Consider the following 20,795-nt stretch of genomic DNA (forward strand, 5'->3'; position numbering starts at 1 on the left):
GCCTGGAATACCCCTTTAACATGTCCATTCTTTTGTTGGAATTCCATGCGGAACTGCATTGCCGTCAATTTTCTTATTGACTTGCCAGCAGAAAATCTGCAGCATATTACAAGTAGCAAATGTGTACACAACAGAATATACAGTATACCCAGAGAATTCCTGGGTGAACCTTCCATGGACAGAAGGTACCCACCTAATGAATTGGCGCTATGACTACTGCACAAGTGCCGGCCCCACTGATGGCAATGCAGTCCGCACGGTATTCCGCCCAAAAAAAAAAAACTGACATTTTTTCAGCGTAGTCCAGGATTGGAATTTTTACAGCAGAATTTGCGCAGAGCAGCAGAATCTTATTGTAGACACAAAAGTCTCATTCCGGTGTCCAACCCAAAAAAAAAAAATAGACGTATAGGGGGAGATTTATCAAAACCTGCGCAGAAGAAAAGTTGCCCATAGCAACCAATCAGATTGTTACTTTCATTTTGCAGAGGCCTTGTTAAAAATGAATGAAGCGATCTGATTGGTTGCTATGGGCAACTGGACAACTTTTCCCCTGCACGGGTTTTCAATAAATCTCCCCCCATATTCTTTCTGCCGACTCAGCGCTGAAATATATTGCCGTTCATGAGACGGCACATTTTTGGAGCGGTCCTAGCGCCCACCGGATTAATCAAATGTGCAGAATGTCCGCCGGGTGAACTCGTATTCGCTGCGTATCTGCAGTTGTGGATTTTACAAGGCGATCACTTTATTCTCATCAAAATTACGTAAGAATCGCCTTGTAAAAACTGCAGCGGATCCGGTGTGTGTGAATTGCGCCCTAAGGGTACGCTCACACATGCATACTTCTGCTGCATATTTTGCTACCCTTTAGGCCAGTGGTCTTCAACCTGCGGACCTCCAGATGTTTCAAAACTACAACTCCCAGCATGCCCGGACAGCCAACGGCTGTCCGGGCATGCTGGGAGTTGTAGTTTTGCAACAGCTGGAGGCACACTGTTTAGGAAACACTGGTCTAGGCTGTCCGGGCATGCTGGGAGTTGTAGTTTTGCAACAGCTGGAGGTCCGCAGGTTGAAGACCACTGCTTTACACACTATGTTTACGCACTGGAATTTCCAATCAGAGTTCCCCAGGAAAATTCCGCAGAGTTTCTGCTGCATAAATCCCTATTCTGGTGTCTGCAAAAACATTGAACACAGATTCCGCCATTTGAACATAGCCTAAAAGTCAATTTTTCGAGCAGAATCCGCAAAAACTGTGAACATGTTCATTGTTTCCGAGGACCCCCAAATCAGGATTTTTCTGCCGCGGAAATTTAGCCGTGTGCACAGTGCAGCAGAATCCCACTGAAATCAATGGGACTCTGCTGCAGCAGAATTTCCAAGCTAAATATTTCCACGGAAATCCGCCAAGCGAACATAGCGTTAGTGCATGTTTACACGTACATATATGCTGGTAAGTCAATGATAGTGTGCGTCATATACGGTACATGTGAACATACTTTGGTGAAAACTAAGTTTAGTATCTACACCAGTGTTTCCTAACCAGGGTGCCTCCAGCTGTTGCTAAACTACAAGTCCCAGCATGGCTTACATTTTTTTTCCATGCCATTAATTAATGCAATTAAATGCAATACTGAATATTTCCCATTGTGTTGTTTCAGAGTTTTTGGGAGCCCCTCTCTTTAGTGTAATCTAGTGTTTTCCAGTGTGCCTCCAGCTGTTTCTAAACTCCCAAAAAATGTTCATGCAGTTAAATGCATTGCTGCACATCTTTTGCAGCTTGTGATTTGGGCCCCTGACTTTCTTTGCTGTTGGGAAGGTGGGTGGGGGGGGGGGGGGGGGGCTGTTGTTTTAGAGTTTCTGGGAGCCCCTCTGTTTAGTGTAATCTAGTGTTTTCAAGTGTGCCTCCAGCTGTTTCTAAACTCCCGGCACTCCCAGCATTTTTTTCATGCAATTAAATGCATTGCTGCACAACCTTTGCAACTTTTGTGATTTGGGCCCCTGTCTTTCTTTGCTGTTGAAGGGGGGGGGGGGGGGGGGGAGCCCCTCTCTTCAGTGTAGCCCAGTGTTTTCCAAACTGTGTGCCTCCAGCTTTTGCAAAAACTCCTAGCATGCAATTTTCATGCAATTAATTAATTAATGGGACTAAATGCATAGCTGAATATTCCCCATTGGACAGGCTCAATTCTTTACTGTTGGGGTAAAGAGGCCGAGAGTTTCCTAACCCCCCCTCTTTAGTGTAGTCCAGTGTTTTCCAAACAATGTGCCTCCAGCTGTTGCTAAATTACAACTCCCAGCATGCCCAACATTTTTCTTCATGTCAGAGTTTTGGGAGCCCGTCTCTATAGTGTTGTCTAGTGATTTGCAAGCAGTGTGCCTCCAGCTGTTGCAAAAACTATACCTTCCATCATGCAATTAATAAATGCAATTAAATGCATTGCTAAAAAAGAATCCCCATTGGGATGCACTATTTTTTGCACCAGCTGCGGAACAGATGCATAACTTTTGCAACTTGTAACAAATAATTGACTGAATTTCTTTGCTGTTGGAAGAAGGGGCGGTTGTCAGAATTTTGGTAGCCCCTCTCTTCAGCGTATTCCAGTGTTTTCCAAACAGTGTGCCCCCAGCTGTTGCAGGACCTGCAACTCCCAGCATGTACTGCACTATTTCTTGCAGCAGCAGTTGCACAACTTTTGCAACTTGAAGCAAATGATTTGGGTCAGAGTTTTGGGAGCCCCCTCTCCTTGTACAGTGGTCTCCAACCTGCGGACCTCCAGCTGTTGCAAAACTACAACTCCCAGCATGCCCGGACAGCCGTTGGGTCAGAGTTTTGGGAGCCCCCTCTCCTTGTGCAGTGGTCTCCAACCTGCGGACCTCCAGCTGTTGCAAAACTACAACTCCCAGCATGCCCGGACAGCCGTTGGGTCAGAGTTTTGGGAGCCCCCTCTCCTTGTGCAGTGGTCTCCAACCTGCGGACCTCCAGATGTTGCAAAACTACAACTCCCAGCATGCCCGGACAGCCGTTAGGTCAGAGTTTTGGGAGCCCCCTCTCCTTGTGCAGTGGTCTCCAACCTGCGGACCTCCAGATGTTGCAAAACTATAACTCCCAGCATGCCTGGACAGCGGTTGGGTCAGAGTTTTGGGAGCCCCCTCTCCTTGTGCAGTGGTCTCCAACCTGCGGACCTCCAGATGTTGCAAAACTACAACTCCCAGCATGCCCGGACAGCCGTTGGGTCAGAGTTTTGGGAGCCCCCTCTCCTTGTGCAGTGGTCTCCAACCTGCGGACCTCCAGATGTTGCAAAACTACAACTCCCAGCATGCCTGGACAGCCGTTGGGTCAGAGTTTTGGGAGCCCCCTCTCCTTGTACAGTGGTCTCCAACCTGCGGACCTCCAGATGTTGCAAAACTACAACTCCCAGCATGCCTGGACAGCCGTTGGGTCAGAGTTTTGGGAGCCCCCTCTCCTTGTGCAGTGGTTTCCAACCTGCGGACCTCCAGATGTTGCAAAACTACAACTCCCAGCATGCCCGGACAGCCGTTGGCTGTCCGGGCATGCTGGGAGTTGTAGTTTTGAAACATCTGGAGGTCCGCAGGTTGGAGACCACTGCCTTAGTGTAACCCAGTGTGCCTCCAGCTCCAGCAAAACTCCAACTTCCAGCATGACCGGACAGCCGTTGGGAGTTGTAGTTTTGCAACAGCTGGAGGCACACTGGTGCAGTCTGTAGGTGTCATCCCATGTGGTAATGAGCAGTCACTGTGCATGTTCTGCCTCTCACCACTGTAATGCATGATACAGCAGCTCAGATATGTACCCGGACCCCCCTTGTCTCCCCCCTGCACCCCCTCAGTCCCCCCCATCCACCCTCAGCCAATGGCAGAGCTCATCTCATCCATGCAAATAGCAGCACAATGGAGCAAAGCAATAACCGCGGCGCAACCAGCCTTGAAACGACCACCACTTGTTTGACAAGCCAGCGGCCAATCAGCGGCGAGCTTTCCTCCTGGCTGCCAGCGGGGCGGCCAATGAGCGCGCAGAGGAGGCGTTCCCCGGCCAGGTTAGGGTGTCCTTGCAGGGTGTCTTGTGCTAAACTTCACCAAATAATAGCTGTTTGTATTTTGGCTGCAGCAGTGGCCATTTTAGGTAAGTTCTCCTCTTAACTTTTTAATTTGCAGCCCCCTGTGTGCTCCGTGCGCCCCCCGGGGTGTGTGGCCGCCATCCGGCCCCTTCCTGGGCAGCTCTTATGAATGAAACTGTGATTTTTCCCGTCCGTTCCTTCGTCTTTTTGTGTGTGTGTATGTGCGCCTCACCGAGGAGGAGGGGGTGTCTGTAAACGTGTCCACCCCGGTGCGCGTTCATACCGTGCGGCTTGTCTCCGGGGGTTTAACCTCCTCGCTGCTGGGTTTATTTCTTTTTGCATTTTGGGTATTTAACGCCCCCCCCCCCCCCCTTTTGCCCCCGTGGTTCTGCCCACTGCACTGTAGCGTGTGGTGTGGGCAGTACCAACTGGGGGAGGAGTAGGTGAGACTGCGAGGGCATGGAAATCCTGTGCCGGGGATTGGAGTTATAGGGCCTCACATCCGTCTATAGTGAGGGAGGGGGCAGTGTGCAGGGGATGTGAGGAGGGGGCAGAGTGTGCAGGGGATGTGAGGAGGGGGCAGAGTGTGCAGGGGATGTGAGGAGGAGGCAGAGTGTGCAGGGGATGTGAGGAGGAGGCAGAGTGTGCAGGGGATGCGAGGAGGGGGCAGAGTGTGCAGGGGATGCGAGGAGGGGGCAGAGTGTGCAGGGGATGCGAGGAGGGGGCAGAGTGTGCAGGGGATGCGAGGAGGGGGCAGAGTGTGCAGGGGATGCGAGGAGGGGGCAGAGTGTGCAGGGGATGCGAGGAGGGGGCAGAGTGTGCAGGGGATGCGAGGAGGGGGCAGAGTGTGCAGGGGATGCGAGGAGGGGGCAGAGTGTGCAGGGGATGCGAGGAGGGGGCAGAGTGTGCAGGGGATGCGAGGAGGGGGCAGAGTGTGCAGGGGATGCGAGGAGGGGGCAGAGTGTGCAGGGGATGCGAGGAGGGGGCAGAGTGTGCAGGGGATGCGAGGAGGGGGCAGAGTGTGCAGGGGATGCGAGGAGGGGGCAGAGTGTGCAGGGGATGCGAGGAGGGGGCAGAGTGTGCAGGGGATGCGAGGAGGGGGCAGAGTGTGCAGGGGATGCGAGGAGGGGGCAGAGTGTGCAGGGGATGCGAGGAGGGGGCAGAGTGTGCAGGGGATGCGAGGAGGGGGCAGAGTGTGCAGGGGATGCGAGGAGGGGGCAGAGTGTGCAGGGGATGCGAGGAGGGGGCAGAGTGTGCAGGGGATGCGAGGAGGGGGCAGAGTGTGCAGGGGATGCGAGGAGGGGGCAGAGTGTGCAGGGGATGCGAGGAGGGGGCAGAGTGTGCAGGGGATGCGAGGAGGGGGCAGAGTGTGCAGGGGATGCGAGGAGGGGGCAGAGTGTGCAGGGGATGCGAGGAGGGGGCAGAGTGTGCAGGGGATGCGAGGAGGGGGCAGAGTGTGCAGGGGATGCGAGGAGGGGGCAGAGTGTGCAGGGGATGCGAGGAGGGGGCAGAGTGTGCAGGGGATGCGAGGAGGGGGCAGAGTGTGCAGGGGATGCGAGGAGGGGGCAGAGTGTGCAGGGGATGCGAGGAGGGGGCAGAGTGTGCAGGGGATGCGAGGAGGGGGCAGAGTGTGCAGGGGATGCGAGGAGGGGGCAGAGTGTGCAGGGGATGCGAGGAGGGGGCAGAGTGTGCAGGGGATGCGAGGAGGGGGCAGAGTGTGCAGGGGATGCGAGGAGGGGGCAGAGTGTGCAGGGGATGCGAGGAGGGGGCAGAGTGTGCAGGGGATGCGAGGAGGGGGCAGAGTGTGCAGGGGATGCGAGGAGGGGGCAGAGTGTGCAGGGGATGCGAGGAGGGGGCAGAGTGTGCAGGGGATGCGAGGAGGGGGCAGAGTGTGCAGGGGATGCGAGGAGGGGGCAGAGTGTGCAGGGGATGCGGGGAGGGGGCAGAGTGTGCAGGGGATGCGGGGAGGGGGCAGAGTGTGCAGGGGATGCGGGGAGGGGGCAGAGTGTGCAGGGGATGCGGGGAGGGGGCAGAGTGTGCAGGGGATGCGGGGAGGGGGCAGAGTGTGCAGGGGATGCGGGGAGGGGGCAGAGTGTGCAGGGGATGCGGGGAGGGGGCAGAGTGTGCAGGGGATGCGGGGAGGGGGGGCAGAGTGTGCAGGGGATGCGGGGAGGGGGGGCAGAGTGTGCAGGGGATGCGGGGAGGGGGGGCAGAGTGTGCAGGGGATGCGGGGAGGGGGGGCAGAGTGTGCAGGGGATGCGGGGAGGGGGGGCAGAGTGTGCAGGGGATGCGAGGGGGGGGGGCAGAGTGTGCAGGGGATGCGAGGGGGGGGGGGGCAGAGTGTGCAGGGGATGCGAGGGGGGGGGGGGCAGAGTGTGCAGGGGATGCGAGGGGGGGGGGGCAGAGTGTGCAGGGGATGCGAGGGGGGGGGGGCAGAGTGTGCAGGGGATGCGAGGGGGGGGGGGCAGAGTGTGCAGGGGATGCGAGGGGGGGGGGGCAGAGTGTGCAGGGGCTGCGAGGGGGGGGGGGCAGAGTGTGCAGGGGCTGCGAGGAGGGGGGGCAGAGTGTGCAGGGGCTGCGAGGAGGGGGGGCAGAGTGTGCAGGGGATGCGAGGGGGGGGGGCAGAGTGTGCAGGGGATGCGAGGGGGGGGGCAGAGTGTGCAGGGGATGCGAGGGGGGGGGCAGAGTGTGCAGGGGATGCGAGGGGGGGGGCAGAGTGTGCAGGGGATGCGAGGGGGGGGGGCAGAGTGTGCAGGGGATGCGAGGGGGGGGGGCAGAGTGTGCAGGGGATGCGAGGGGGGGGGCAGAGTGTGCAGGGGATGCGAGGGGGGGGGGGCAGAGTGTGCAGGGGATGCGAGGGGGGGGGGGCAGAGTGTGCAGGGCATGCGAGGGGGGGGGCAGAGTGTGCAGGGCATGCGAGGGGAGGGGGCAGAGTGTGCAGGGCATGCGAGGGGAGGCTGAGTGTGGCCCTTGGTGATGCAATATGGTGTGGTGGCAGTTGGCCCTGTATGTTGTGGTAGCAGTGTGCCTCTGAATGTGTTGGGGGGTGACAGCGTGGTCCTGGATGTGGGAGGGGGGGGTGACGGCGTGGACCTGGATGTGGAAGGGGGGGGGGGGTGACGGCGTGGCCCTGGGTGTGGGGGGTTGACAATGTGGTCCTGGATGTCGTGGTGGGGGTGTGACAGCATGGCCCTGGATGTGGGGGCCCTGGATGTGGAAAGGGGAGGGGGGGGGGGCGGTGCCCTGGATGTGGTGGTGGTGGTTGTGATGGTGGGGGGACGGTGTGGCCCTGGATGTGGTGGCGGTGGGGTGACAGCATGGCCCTCGATGTGGAAGGGGGGGGGGGGGGGGAGGGATTTGACAGTGTGGCCCTGGTTGTGGGTGTGTGTGTGTGTGTGACAGTGTGGCCTGTTATGTGGTGGTGGGGGGCAGTGTTGATGTGGTGACGGTGGTGGTGGTGGGGGGGGGTGTGACAGTGTGGCCTGTTATGTGGTGGTGGGGGGCAGTGTTGATGTGGTGACGGTGACGGTGGTGGTGGTGGGGGGGGGGGTGTGACAGTGTGGCCTGTTATGTGGTGGTGGGGGGCAGTGTTGATGTGGTGACGGTGGTGGTGGTGGGGAGTGTGTGACAGTGTGGCCTGTTATGTGGTGCTGGGGGGCAGTGTTGATGTGGTGACGGTGGTGGTGGTGGGGGGTGTGTGACAGTGTGGCCTGTTATGTGGTGGTGGGGGGCAGTGTTGATGTGGTGACGGTGGTGGTGGTGGGGGGTGTGTGACAGTGTGGCCTGTTATGTGGTGGTGGGGGGCAGTGTTGATGTGGTGACGGTGGTGGGGGGTGTGTGACAGTGTGGCCTGTTATGTGGTGGTGGGGGGCAGTGTTGATGTGGTGACGGTGGTGGTGGTGGGGGGGGGTGTGACAGTGTGGCCTGTTATGTGGTGGGGGCAGTGTTGATGTGGTGGTGGTGGGTGTGACAGTGTGGCCCTTGTTGTGGTGGTGGTGGTGGTGGGGGGGTGTGACAGCATGGCCCTGGATGTGGAAGGGGGGGGGGGGGGGGATTTGACAGTGTGGCCCTGGTTGTGTGTGTGTGTGTGTGTGTGTGTGTGTGACAGTGTGGCCTGTTATGTGGTGTGGTGGTGGTGGTGGTGGTGGGGGGGGGGGTGACAGTGTGGCCCGTTATGTGGTGGGGGGGGGGGGTGACAGTGTGGCCCGTTATGTGGTGGGGGGGGGGTGACAGTGTGGCCCGTTATGTGGTGGGGGGCAGTGTTGATGTCATGGTGGTAGGGGGGGGGGGGGGTGGATGACTGTGTGGCCCGTTATGTGGTGGGGGGTGGCAGTGTTGATGTGGGGGTGTCAGTTTTGGCTGTCCATGCTGAGTTTTGCCACATCTGGAGACCTTTTGCTTTATGGTGTGAAATGGTCCAAGGTTCTGTATAAGCTGCTGCATAGTTTTTATTAAAGGTTCTCAGCTTGTGATACAGTGTATCCAAATGTCTTTAATTCCCCCCCACACTCAATCTCCCATAAGGACAGTGATCACAGAATTGTAGAAATGTTTACAAACTTATGAAAAAGGAAAAAAAATCTTGCAGTGACATAAGTATTCATACCCTTTACTCAAGACTTCTTGGGGAAGCTGCCACAATGTTTACACACCTGGATTTGGGGTTGTCTCCCATTCTTCTCTGCAGATCCTCTCAGCTCTTCATCAGGTTTTCATAAAGAATATCTTTGTACTTTGTTTCATTCATCTTTCCCTCAATCCTGATCAGTCTCCCCCCACATGGGCAGGTGATAGGCAGTACCTGGTTTCCTCCAGACATGATGCTGCCCCCACCATGATCACTGTAGGGATGGTATTGGGCAGGTGATGGGCAGTACCTGGTTTCCCCCAGACATGATGCTGCCCCCACCATGATCACTGTAGGGATGGTATTGGGCAGGTGATGGGCAGTACCTGGTTTCCTCCAGACATGATGCTGCCCCCACCATGATCACTGTAGGGATGGTATTGGGCAGGTGATGGGCAGTGCCTGGTTTCCCCCCAGACATGATGCTGCCCCCACCATGATCACTGTAGGGATGGTATTGGGCAGGTGATGGGCAGTACCTGGTTTCCTCCAGACATGATGCTGCCCCCACCATGATCACTGTAGGGATAGTATTGGGCAGGTGATAGGCAGTACCTGGTTTCCTCCAGACATGATGCTGCCCCCACCATGATCACTGTAGGGATAGTATTGGGCAGGTGATAGGCAGTACCTGGTTTCCTCCAGACATGATGCTGCCCCCACCATGATCACTGTAGGGATAGTATTGGGCAGGTGATGGGCAGTGCCTGGTTTCCTCCAGACATGATGCTGCCCCCACCATGATCACTGTAGGGATAGTATTGGGCAGGTGATGGGCAGTACCTGGTTTCCCCCAGACATGATGCTGCCCCCACCATGATCACTGTAGGGATAGTATTGGGCAGGTGATGGGCAGTACCTGGTTTCCCCCAGACATGATGCTGCCTCCACCATGATCACTGTAGGGATAGTATTGGGCAGGTGATGGGCAGTGCCTGGTCTCCCCCAGACATGATGCTGCCCCCACCATGATCACTGTAGGGATGGTATTGGGCAGGTGATGGGCAGTACCTGGTTTCCCCCAGACATGATGCTGCCCCCACCATGATCACTGTAGGGATGGTATTGGGCAGGTGATGGGCAGGGCCTGGTTTCCTCCAGACATGATGCTGCCCCCACCATGATCACTGTAGGGATGGTATTGGGTGGCTGATGGGCAGTACCTGGTTTCCTCCAGACATGATGCTGCCCCCACCATGATCACTGTAGGGATGGTATTGGGCAGGTGATGGGCAGTGCCTGGTTTCCTCCAGACATGATGCTGCCCCCACCACGATCACTGTAGGGATGGTATTGGGCAGGTGATGGGCAGTGCCTCGTCTCCTCCAGACATGATGCTGCCCCCACCACGATCACTGTAGGGATGGTATTGGGCAGGTGATGGGCAGTACCTGGTTTCCCCCAGACATGATGCTGCCCCAACCATGATCACTGTAGGGATGGTATTGGGCAGTGATGGGTAGTGCCTGGTTTCCCCCAGACATGACGCTGCCCCCACCATGGTCACTGTAGGGATGGTATTGGGCAGGTGATGGGCAGTGCCTGGTTTCCCCCAGACATAATGCTGCCCCCACCATGATCACTGTAGGGATGGTATTGGGCAGGTGATGGGCAGTGCCTGGTCTCCCCCAGACATGATGCTGCCCCCACCATGATCACTGTAGGGATGGTATTGGGCAGGTGATGGGCAGTGCCTGGTTTCCTCCAGACATGATGCTGCCCCCACCATGATCACTGTAGGGATGGTATTGGGCAGGTGATGGGCAGTGCCTGGTCTCCCCCAGACATGATGCTGCCCCCACCATGATCACTGTAGGGATGGTATTGGGCAGGTGATGGGCAGTGCCTGGTTTCCTCCAGACATGATGCTGCCTCCACCATGATCACTGTAGGGATAGTATTGGGCAGGTGATGGGCAGTGCCTGGTTTCCTCCAGACATGATGCTGCCCCCACCATGATCACTGTAGGGATGGTATTGGGCAGGTGATGGGCAGTACCTGGTTTCCCCCAGACATGATGCTGTCCCCCACCATGATCACTGTAGGGATGGTATTGGGCAGGTGATGGGCAGTACCTGGTTTCCCCCAGACATGATGCTGTCCCCCACCGTGATCACTGTAGGGATGGTATTGGGCAGGTGATGGGCAGTACCTGGTTTCCCCCAGACATGATGCGGCCCCCACCATGATCATTGTAGGGATGGTATTGGGCAGGTGATGGGCAGTACCTGGTTTCCCCCAGACATGATGCTGCCCCCACCATGATCACTGTAGGGATGGTATTGGGCAGGTGATGGGCAGTGCCTGGTTTCCCCCAGACATGATGCTGCCCCCACCATGATCACTGTAGGGATGGTATTGGGCAGGTGATGGGCAGTGCCTGGTTTCCCCCAGACATGATGCTGCCCCCACCATGATCACTGTAGGGATGGTATTGGGCAGGTGATGGACAGTGCCTGGTTTTCTCCAGACATGATGCTGCCCCCACCATGATCACTGTAGGGATGGTATTGGGCAGGTGATGGGCAGTGCCTGGTTTCCCCCAGACATGATGCTGCCCCCACCATGATCACTGTAGGGATGGTATTGGGCAGGTGATGGGCAGTACCTGGTTTCCCCCAGACATGATGCTGCCCCCACCATGATCACTGTAGGGATGGTATTGGGCAGGTGATGGGCAGTGCCTGGTTTCCTCCAGACATGATGCTGCCCCCACCATGATCACTGTAGGGATGGTATTGGGCAGGTGATGGGCAGTACCTGGTTTCCCCCAGACATGATGCTGCCCCCACCATGATCACTGTAGGAATGGTATTAGGCAGGTGATGGGCAGTGCCTGGTTTCCCCCAGACATGATGCTGCCCCCACCATGATCACTGTAGGGATGGTATTGGGCAGGTGATGGGCAGTACCTGGTTTCCCCCAGACATGATGCTGCCCCCACCATGATCACTGTAGGGATAGTATTGGGCAGGAGAACCTTCTGGAAGTTTCTCCCATTTGCACACAAGATCTTTGGAGCTCCTCTATAGTGACCACTGGGTTCTTGCCCTCCTCTCTTACCAAGACCCTTCTCCCCGATAACTTAGTTTGGTGGAGCGGCAGCTCTAGGAAGTCCTGGTTGTTGTTGTTCTTCCATGTAAGAATTATGGAGACCACTGAGCTCTTGGAAACTTTCAATGCAGCCCAAATGTTTTTGTCCCCTTCTCCAAATCTATGGCTCCACACAATCCTGTCTCTGAGCTCTACAGGCAGTTCTATTACCTCATGGCTTGGTGTTTGCTCTGATATACATTGTCAGCTGTGAGACCTTATATAGACAGGGCTTTGTCTGAGCTCTACAGGCAGTTCTTTCGACCTCATGGCTTGGTGTTTGCTCTGATATACATTGTCAGCTGTGAGACCTTATATAGACAGGGCTTTGTCTGAGCTCTACAGGCAGTTCTTTCGACCTCATGGCTTGGTGTTTGCTCTGATATACATTGTCAGCTGTGAGACCTTATATAGACAGGACTGTGTCTGAGCTCTACAGGCAGTTCTTTTCACCTCATGGTGTTTGCTCTGATATACATTGTCAGCTGTGAGATCTTATATAGACAGGGCTGTGTCTGAGCTCTACAGGCAGTTCTTTCCCTCTCATGGCTTGGTGTTTGCTCTGATATACATTGTCAGCTGTGAGATCTTATATAGACAGGGCTGTCTGAGCTCTATAGGCAGTTCTTTCTCCTCATGGCTTGGTGTTTGCTCTGATATACATTGTCAGCTGTAATAGACAGGGCTGTGTCTGAGCTCTACAGGCAGTTATTTCCTTCTCATGGCTTGGTGTTTTCTCTGATATACATTGTCAGCTGTGAGATCTTATATAGACAGGGCTGTGTCTGAGCTCTACAGGCAGTTCTTTCGACCTCATGGCTTGGTGTTTGCTCTGATATACATTGTCAGCTGTGAGACCTTATATAGACAGGACTGTGTCTGAGCTCTACAGGCAGTTCTTTTCATCTCATGGTGTTTGCTCTGATATACATTGTCAGCTGTGAGATCTTATATAGACAGGGCTGTGTCTGAGCTCTACAGGCAGTTCTTTCCCTCTCATGGCTTGGTGTTTGCTCTGATATACATTGTCAGCTGTGAGATCTTATATAGACAGGGCTGTGTCTGAGCTCTACAGGCAGTTCTTTCCCCCTCATGGCTTGGTGTTTGCTCTGATATACATTGTCAGCTGTGAGATCTTATATAGACAGGGCTGTGTCTGAGCTCTACAGGCAGTTCTTTCCTCCTCATGGCTTGGTGTTTGCTCTGATATACATTGTCAGCTGGGAGATCTTATATAGACAGGGCTGTGTCTGATCTCTACAGGCTGTTCTTTTCTCCTCATGGCTTGGTGTTTGCTCTGATATACATTGTCAGCTGTGAGATCTTATATAGACAGGGCTGTGTCAGAGCTCTATAGGCAGTTCTGTTCTCCTCATGACTTGGTGTTTGCTCTGATATACATTGTCAGCTGTGAGATCTTATATAGACAGGGCTGTGTCTGAGCTCTACAGGCAGTTCTTTTCCCCTCATGACTTGGTGTTTGCTCTGATATACATTGTCAGCTGTGAGATCTTATATAGACAGGGCTGTGTCTGAGCTCTATAGGCAGTTCTTTCCCCCTCATGGCTTGGTGTTTGCTCTGATACACATTGTCAGCTGTGAGACCTTATATAGACAGGGCTGTGTCTGAGCTCTATAGGCAGTTCTTTCCTCCTCATGGCTTGGTGTTTGCTCTGATATACATTGTCAGCTGTGAGATCTTATATAGACAGGGCTGTCTCTGAGCTCTACAGGCAGTTCTTTCCCCCTCATGGCTTGGTGTTTGCTCTGATATACATTGTCAGCTGTGAGATCTTATATATACAGGGCTGTGTCTGAGCTCTACAGGCAGTTCTTTCCCCCTCATGGCTTGGTGTTTGCTCTGATATACATTGTCAGCTGTGAGATCTTATATATACAGGGCTGTGTCTGAGCTCTACAGGCAGTTGGCTGTCCGGGCATGCTGGGAGTTGTAGTTTTGCAACATCTGGAGGGCCACAGTTTGAAGACGGCAGCATTAACCCCTTCCATGTTAAAAGTTCAAATCACCCCCTTTTCCTATACAAAACATGCAAACATAATAAAAATAAACATATTTGGTATCGCTTTGTGCGTAATTGTACGACCTATTAAAATATAACATTAAGTGTCCCGTACGGTAAATGTAAAAAAATACCAAACCACAGAGTTGCAATTTTTATAGTATCCCAGAAAAAAAAGTTAAAAAGCGATTAAAAAGTCAGATCCAAAATGGTACCGATACAAAAAACAGATTATGGCGCAAAAAATGAGCCCTCATACACCCTGGTATGCGGAAAAAAATAAAGCTACAGGGATTAAAAAATGGCAATTAGAAAAAGTTCAGAATTAGTAATACATGACGTAAACGATACAAATCTGGTATCGCTGTAATCAGGCGCCTAAAGTATAAAATGAACATGTTACCTCAACCACAAGGTAAATGGCGCAGAAAAGAAAAACACCAAATCTGCAAAATTATCTTTTACTATTTCAATTTCACTTCCCCAAATATATATATATATTTTTGGTTCGGAGAATATGTTATTGAAAAATTAAAAGGTGTCATTATAGTAGGTAGTTATGGCTATTATAGGGCGAGGAGGAAAAAACGAGAGTGTAAAAGCGAAAATTGGCCGGACAAGAGGATCGTCATGAGGGACAAGTAGATTTGGCTCCATTTTAGTCCCGTGGACAAGTAGTTTTTTTTTTTTTTTATAAAACTTCCACACCCCTGTAGACATAAACATTGGGTGAAAGTTGTACATGAGGTCCTCACTGACACTCTTTAATTAAGATATGCCCCCAGTAGTTATGTAGGGAATTCCCCTATTAGGTAGAAGCCCCCTCCGTAGGTAGGGAATCCCCCCATTAGATAGAAACGCCCTGTAGGTAGGTAATCCTCCCTATTTGGTTAAAGCCACTGGTAGGGAAAATAATCCCCCCCCCCCCCCCCCCCCCCCAAATGGGTAGAAACCCCAATAGGTAAGAAATCCCCCAATTAGGTAGAAGCCCCTTGGTAGAGAATCACCCCTCCCCCCTCCCATTAGGTAGAAACCCCAGTAGGTAGGGAATCCCCTGTATTAAATAGATGCCCCCTTAGGTAGGGAATCCTAAATCCTCCCTGTTAAGTAGAAGCCACCAGTAGAAAGGTAGGGAATCCTCCCTATTTGGTTAAAGCCCCTGGTGGGAAATCCCCCCCCCCAATTAGATAGAAGCCCTGGTAGGTAGGGAATCCCCCCCCCCCCCTCCCTTAAGGTTAGAAGCCCCCAGTAGTTATGGAATCCTCCCTATCAGGAAGAAGCCCCAGGAAGGTAGGGAATCCCACTATTAGGTAGAAGCCCCCTGTAGGTAGGGGAATCCCACTATTAGGTAGAAGCCCCCTGTAGGTAGGGGAATCCCACTATTAGGTAGAAGCCCCCTGTAGGTAGGGGAATCCCACTATTAGGTAGAAGCCCCCTGTAGGTAGGGGAATCCCACTATTGGGTAGAAGCCCCCTGTAGGTAGGGGAATCCCACTATTAGGTAGAAGCCCCCTGTAGGTAGGGGAATCCCACGATTAGGTAGAAGCCCCCGGTAGGTAGCGAAGCCCCCTATTAGGTTTCCCCAATAAGACCCCCCCTTTAAGAGAATAATAAAAATCCCACTCCCCTTCCCTCCGCTCCCATGCTGAACATGAAACATGAAGAGGCCTCAGTGGAGGAGAGGTGAGGGGGATTTTATGTTCTGCGGGTATCGGACTTTTCTCATACAGATGTCCAGTATCGGTACCAATATCTGTATAGGGACATTCCTAGTTTTCTTAACTATCTTGCAGAGTAACACTGTACAGCGGCCACGTGAACGTCAGACTTATTACTAATAATATTAGTATTGTAATCAGATCAGCTAAGATGGCGGCCAGAGGTCCCCTCACCGGCCTCTGCCGCTCTCCCTGGGTCTTCTGCACTGATCTGCCTTCCTTCAGACCAGAGCAGAAGAGCGCCGATTAGAGATGAGCGAACTTACAGTAAATTCGATTCGTCACGAACTTCTCGGCTCGGCAGTTGATGACTTATCCTGCATAAATGAGTTCAGCTTTCAGGTGCTCCGGTGGGTTCGAAAAGGTGGATACAGTCCTAGGAAAGAGTCTCCTCGGACTGTATCCACCTTTTTCAGCCCACGGGAGCACCTGAAAGCTGAACTAATGTATGCAGGATAAGTCATCAACTGCCGAGCCGAGAAGTTCGTGACAAATCAAATTTACTGTAAGTTCGCTCATCTCTATCGCTGATCATACTGATCAGTGCTATGTATATGTATAGCACTGAACAGTATTAGCAATCCAATGATTGCTATAGATAGTCCCCAATGGGGACATAATAGGTTAAAAATAAAAGTAAAAAAAAAAAATAAAAAAATGAGAAAAAAAAATTGAAATCCCCCCCCCCCCACCCAATAAAATTTGAAATCTCCCTTTTCAAAGCATAAAAAAATAAAAATAAAAAAAATTATTGAACATATTTGGTATCACCACATGCGTAAATGTTCGAGCTATCAAAATATAATGTTGATGACCCCATACAGTGAACGGCGAAATGTTAAAAAAAAATCAAAAAAATTATCCAAAATTGCTGCTTTTTAGTCACATCACAAAAAAAAATAGTGATCAGATAGTGACATACACTAGTGGTACTAAAAAAAAGCGAAAAATGAGCCCTCACACATCCCTGTCTATGGAAAAATGAAAAAGTTATAGGTGGTCAAAAAAAAAAAAAAGCCCCTTTTTCCCGTTTTACCTCAATAAGCGTAAAATAAATAAATAAATTCATAAACCTATTTGGTATCACCGTGTGTGTAAATGTCCGACCTATCAAAGTATAGGGTTAATGAAACGTAACAAAAATGAAACGTAATAAAAAAAAAAAGTCCAAAATTGCAGATTTTTTTTTTTTGTCACACCACATTCCCAAAAAAATTAAACTATTAAGTTTCATATATGCAGATGAGGCATCAATAAATAGTACAGATCACGGCACAAAAAAATGAGCCCTCATACCGCCGCCTATACAGGAAAATGAAAAACTTATAGGTCGTCAACCTGGAGGGATTTGAAACTCACTAATTTGGTTAAAAAGTTTGGTACAATAATAGAAACCTTCATTTCTATGGGAGGGGGCGTGACGTTATGGATACATGAATAGAGGGGCCCCCGCAATCAGACTACTTATACTCTATCCTTTGGAAAGGGGATGAGATGTCTAGGGGCAGAGTAACCCTTTAAATGGAAAATTTAGGAAAAAAAAAAAAAAAAGACAAATCAATGTAATTAAATAATTGAATATAGCACATCCTGTAGGTACAAATTTACCCAATGTCTCTCACCATTCTCTTATGATTCTACGTGACGTCATGTGACTGCAGCGGGTTGTGGTCACCTGATGACTTATCATTGGCCATAAGAGAAAATGTCCGAATTATTAAAAGCTAAATGTGATTCCATACGGTGAACTTAAAAAAAATACCATATATATTTAGTCCAAAATTGCTGATTTTTTGCAAAAAAAAGAATAAAATGCAATCAGTCACATTTACATGAAATAAATAAAAAAAATTAAAAATGAAAAAAAAAATTTCACACGCATTTCCCCTAATAAAATTGTATTAAACAAAAAAATTATATGAAGAAGTATATATTGAAAAAAATCTTGTATGGCCGCATGCAGAATTGTCAGAACTATTAAAATATAACTTTTATTGTCCCGGACGATGTAAACCTTAAAATAAAATAAAATGCAGATTTTTGTTCTTTTCATACAAAGTTCCATGTAAAAGTATTACCAATAAAATCACAGCGCACAAAATGACCCTCATACAGCCCGGTCTACGAGGAAAAAGTTATAGCGGTCAGAATAGGGCCATTTTAGACATTCTGATTTTGTTGAAAATTATAATTTTTTTTTTTTCCTTTTTTTTAAATTTTTTATTATTGTACAAAAAAAAATAAAATGTAAACATGGGTATCGTTTTGATCGTATTGACCCTCAGAATATATATATATATTTTTTTTAAATTTTACCGTAAAGTCCGCTATGTAAAAACGAAACCCTCACCCCAACAAAAGTGTGCCCCATCGTTTGACTCAAGCGCAGGAGATTGCGGGTGGGGGCGGGGTAACATTTATTCGCAGCGTCTCGTGTGATATTCTTAGTCAGTAAGGAGATCAGATGTTCTATTTTTTTTTTTTTTTTTAAGCGAATGCATACCGTTTATTACCTTTTGGCATTAAGATATCCTTGAATACACACAACATTTATCCGCGCCGTCCTGGCATTTGTTTGTGCATTATAGGGTTAAACAGGTTGATCCGGTGCGGATAGAACTGTCTGAAAGTTTCCTGCGCCCCAGTTTCTCCATTTTGGCATACGTCGCTGTTCCTGTATGTTGTCCCGGGAAGACGTCTTTTTTTAAAGGGGAAATCTAGCCTGAAATAATCTGACTTAAAGGGGTACTCCGCCCCTAGACATCTTATCCCCTATCCAAAGGATAGTGGATAAGATGTTAGATCACGGAGGTCCTGCTGCTGGGGACTCCCTTGATCTCCCTGCTGCACCCGGCATTCGTTTAGAGTGCCAGAGGCTCGTGACTTCACGGCCACACCCCCTCAATGCAAGTCTATGGGAGGGGGGCGTGACGGCAGTCACGCCCCCCTCCCATCGACTTGCATTGAGGGGGTATGGCTGTGACATCACAAGCTTTGGCCCCGCATCGCCAGTCATCCGGCACAGATGCCTGGGGTGCCGCAGCTGAAATTACGGGGGTCCCCAGCGATGGGACCCCCGCGATCAGACATCTTATTCCCTATCCTTTGAATAGGGGATTTCTAGGGGCGGAGTACCCCTTTAAATCTGTATGAGATTTCCTATCTACCTTGATAGGATTTTAGGTTCTCTGTAGCTCACTTGCCCAGTTCAGTTAGTAAATTATAAGAATACATAAGGAAGGACCCCATACTCCCAAAACATATTGGGACAACCCCCCCATACATACTAGATTATAGAAAAGTCCTCCCTAAATCGCCAGTTTGTCCGATGTTTATTTACTGTGTGTGGACACTTTAGGATCTATAACAAAACATGTAAAGGCCCTTAATGAAAATATCTCACTACTTTGACTAATTCTTACCCTTCATACCTGCTTATACTGATTGCATCTTTAGGGGGGCTTTGTCAGGCTCATCGGACCTCCAGCATCGCAATTGTTGGGGTCCAATGAGTTACGAAGGCAGCTGGAGCTCTGCACCAGGGCCGCTCTGCCTTTTTTGGCAGACCATACAAGTCGATCATTTTATAATTATATGCCCCTCCCCAATAAAAAATTAAATGCCCCTCTTCCAATTTTACAAACAAAAGGATGTAAAAAATAATTAAAATTAAATTAAACCTATTTGCTATCTCGGCGTGCAGAAATGTCCGAACTATTAAATTTATAATGTAAAAAACGTAACGTAAAAAATAAATAAATACCAAATCCAAAATTGCTAATTTCCGTGCGCATTGCATCCCAGAAAAAAATGCAATAAAGAGTGATGAAAAAGTCACATGTACACACAAATGGTACTGATGAAATCTGTAGATCACAGCGCCAAAAAATGTACCTCATACAGCTGCGTAGACGGAAAAAAAAAAATGTAGTTCTAGGAGTCAGAATTGGGTAATTTTGAAACCAATTAACTTTGTTAAAATTTTACCGTGGGCATCATTTGAATCATATTGACCCACAGAATAAAGACGTCAGTTTTACCATAAGCTGCACTTCCTTGCAAAATTGCTAATTTAAAAAAAATTTCAGCTGATAATAATACAACGTGCGCATTACAGGCTTTTTTCCCCATAAAACTCCATAACTGAACCCCCCCCCTTTATTTTTTTTATTTTATTTTTTTTTATTGGTCTCTTGTGCCTCAATTCCACCCTCTCTTGACGCCATACCACGCTCCCTGCTTTAATATCTATGGGAGTGGGCGTGTCAGCTGTCCTATAGACATGAATGGAGGGGTGTGTGGTCGTGACATCATGACCACTCCCACAGGAACGAGCGTTTATGTAGAACGCCGGGTGCTGTAGGACATCGCTGGGATGGGGCACAGCAGCAGGACTCCTGCAGTCAGACATCTTTTCCGCTATCCTTTGGATAGAGATAAGATGTCTAGCAGCGGAGTACCCCTTTAAAAGAGGCCGTGCCATGCTGGTCTGTGCCCGTTTCGGCTAATCACTGGCCATGGCGGCATTTATTTGCACATACTGGTTATGGCTGGAATCTCCCTCCTTACCCCTTTTTTTGCATGATTTATCCTTCCACTTGGAAATTCTGGTGCAGCAGCCTCCTATTATTTTCAGTGGGATTCTGCTGCTCCGTGCTCAATGCAGTATTTCTGCTGCAGATAATTCCAGGTTCCAGAATCCACAAAAAAAATGAACATGTTAATTTTATGGCGGTATTCCGCAGGGACTGCATTGCTGTCCATGGGGACGGTGTATGTCCACGCAGTCATAGCGCTGATGGATTTTGTCATAAATTCAGGAGGTTTCCTTTGAAATTCTGACACAGTTGGTACAAAATGCCTGAAGGACTAAAGAGAATGTATGTCCTGATGGCCTTACTGGTACCAGCACCAATTCCAGGCTACTGCCCGATTTACTTCTACTCCTGCCAATGTTTCTGATCCTTGCTCCCATGCTGAGGACTTTTCATCGTCATCACTTACCCAAAGTGGTGCAGGACCCACTGCACAGGTCCTGCACCACTAACGGAGCGGAGGATGCTGAGGCCTCAGCACAGGAGCGGAGGGAAGCTGAGGAGGATTTTTATTATTTTCTTCTGCAGTACTAAGGGGTTCTACCTAAAAAGGGAGGATTCCCTACCTACTGGGGGCTTCTGCCTAATAGATGGTTCTCTACCTAACTAGAGAGGACTTTTACCTAATAAGGAGGGATTTCTGCTTACCTAATGGGGACTTCT

General features: G+C 50.5%; 1 protein-coding gene across 6 annotated transcripts in view; it reads left to right on the forward strand.

Annotated features, from left to right (window-relative positions):
* Positions 1–4,040: 4,040 nt before the first annotated feature.
* Positions 4,041–20,795, forward strand: part of CHD6 (chromodomain helicase DNA binding protein 6) — a 136,930-nt gene continuing 120,175 nt past the window's right edge. For 5 of the 6 annotated variants that reach the window (XM_056549343.1, XM_056549348.1, XM_056549345.1 and 2 more), the window contains exon 1: positions 4,041–4,144. The gene's annotated coding sequence lies outside the window, so the exon portion shown is untranslated. The remainder of the gene's footprint in view (positions 4,145–20,795) is intronic. The other variant, XM_056549346.1, reaches the window with a different exon arrangement.

Source organism: Hyla sarda, chromosome 12 (genome assembly GCF_029499605.1).
Source record: "Hyla sarda isolate aHylSar1 chromosome 12, aHylSar1.hap1, whole genome shotgun sequence".
Lineage (NCBI taxonomy): Eukaryota > Metazoa > Chordata > Amphibia > Anura > Hylidae > Hyla > Hyla sarda.